This window comes from Malurus melanocephalus, unplaced genomic scaffold, assembly GCF_030028575.1.
Source record: "Malurus melanocephalus ecotype Western Australia unplaced genomic scaffold, MMel_1.1 scaffold_122, whole genome shotgun sequence".
Lineage (NCBI taxonomy): Eukaryota > Metazoa > Chordata > Aves > Passeriformes > Maluridae > Malurus > Malurus melanocephalus.
This window is the reverse complement of record NW_026623354.1, coordinates 810,477-812,785: the sequence shown is the minus strand read 5'-3', so window position 1 is coordinate 812,785 and position 2,309 is coordinate 810,477.

Genomic DNA, 2,309 nt, shown 5'->3' with positions numbered 1-2,309 from the left:
AATTAATAGTGAGGCTGACCAGGCAAAAGGACCACAATTTTAGATTTAACATTTATGGTGATACCATGGCTGCAGAAGCTGCAGTAACACAGTAACATCAGTAAAGTAATTCACCAAGTTCTGAAGCAAAAGGAGATCACTGGAWTTAAGAGAAAACCTCTCCTGTGCAGTTGTGTGAGTCTGAATTTTCTCTCTCCTGGTGTCAGTCCCTGTCCTGCACACGGGGCTGGATCTCCATCCAGACAGAGGCACTGGGTGGGTTTTCTCCCTGCTAAAGGCAAACTAATTAATGTTTGCAAACTCTTTGCAATCTGCTGCTATCATTGCTACATATCAGCAGTTTAAATACTCAATATTTTAAGTACATAGAGGACTGCGATGCTGCCAGCCTGATAAATATCAGAGGATTAAATTTGCTTAGAAAACTGAAGTAGCTGCAAATTAATTTAGTATATTTAATCTGTGTTTAGGAGAAGGAAAACCCCTTCATTTTAATATTGTAGCTCCATGAGATTTTGATGTGCAAACCATTTAGGTCTGTTCCTAAGTACATAAGAGGCAAGTAATGCTGTTTCTTTGGGCAGATGGATACATCACTAAAAATCACAAACCCATTAGATCAACAAGAACTATCTAATTATCATGGGRAAATAAAGCCAATAAATCTATCCGGTATAAATTACAGGCTTATGAAGTCATACATAATGAAATAAATATTTAATTTTTCTGAAATCCAAAATCTCGCTTTAGAAACAGGAATATTAAAAATTAATTTCCATTTCTTATGATGGGTACAGCAGTGGTTGAGTGGTTTCAGCGTGTGCATGTACTCCCAATCCTATTCCTGGTTCTGACAGTGATTCATGCCCTGGACCGAGACAAATCATTCAACCTCTCTGTACTCCTTGCCCATCTGTAAAGCTGAGATAATGCTGACCTGYTTCACAGAACCATTAGAAGAATTAAGAAACATCTGTTCTGCATCTTGAAGACATGAAATGCTCTAAAAATGCAAAATGCTTTTTATTCCAGGGCATGGAGATTTTCCTGTTGTCACCGAAGTTCTTAGCACCTGGCAGGAGTGATTTCTCCCTCAATAATTCGCTCAGCTCCCTCTTTCTATAAGATTTATTATTTCCCTCTCCTAACTAAGTCTGTCACCATTAAAAGAGAGATGTTTACTGTGAGATGGCTCTTCCCTGGAAATAATTGGCAGCGAGTTCCTTGCAGAGACTCATCCTCTGCAAAAGACTCAACCCCTGACAAGGCAGGTCCTGCTCAGCCAGCACAGACTCAAACAGTGCCTTCCTCCCAATTATGGAGAAAACACSAAGGAAAAAGGCCATTGAGGGACAGAATGTTGTGCAATGGGAGCACAATCGAGGAGAAGAAAGRTTTAATAATTAGAACTTTTGCTGTGCATCTGAATGGAAACAGCTTCTCTGCAGGGGAGGAAGAAAATATTTCYTTTCATCAAGAATTTTGCAAGCTGCACGAAATAGTGGGTAGCAAATCTATGAGGAAGATTGCAACATTTGTATTTCAAAACAGAGGCATAATTGGCTTGGTTTTTAAACAATCACATTTTATGTTATATTTCATATTCAGTCTATCCATTCTATGCAAAAGACCTCCAAGATTATTTTGTTTCTCTCTGTCTGCCTGCCTACTCAGGCAGTRTCTATTTATCTCACTTCAGCATTTATTTACTTTTCCAAAGGAAAARTTAAACAAACTTAGCAATACCATATTTTTTGATTGATACAATTTCAAGTAAATTCTATTCCTATACCTGAAATTCCAGTAAAATACTTCATATCTGTAGGAACAGGCCTTATATAATAAAGCAGTCATTCTTGGAAAAAAAAAAAATTGAAACATCTATACAGCTTACAAAAAAAAAAGAAATATATAGAAAACCTTTTTAATTGACTAGGGAGAAAGATAAGATTTGCAACCYGTTTTTATCAGAGGTGGCTTAGAGGTGGCTTTACATGTTCTGCTGTGCTTGAGTGGCATTAGTAATGACCTTTGCATGATTAACTCAAAAGCCTAACCTGGAGAGATAGCCAGCTCTACCTTAATTGCCATTATTATGGTGTTCACTTTGGCCTTGAAGTCTTTAGGAGGCTGTAAAATAGTGCCTATTCCAAATAAGCTCCATTCTCTGCTGCCTATCCATCTCCCTTACACAGTCACAGATTACAAGGGCAGAAGTAATTGTTGTCATCTCACCTCCTCCTTCAGACTGATCTTTTGGATATCCTTGGTGCTGAGTGTCCTTTAGCCTTCATCAGGCTGTGTGTGAG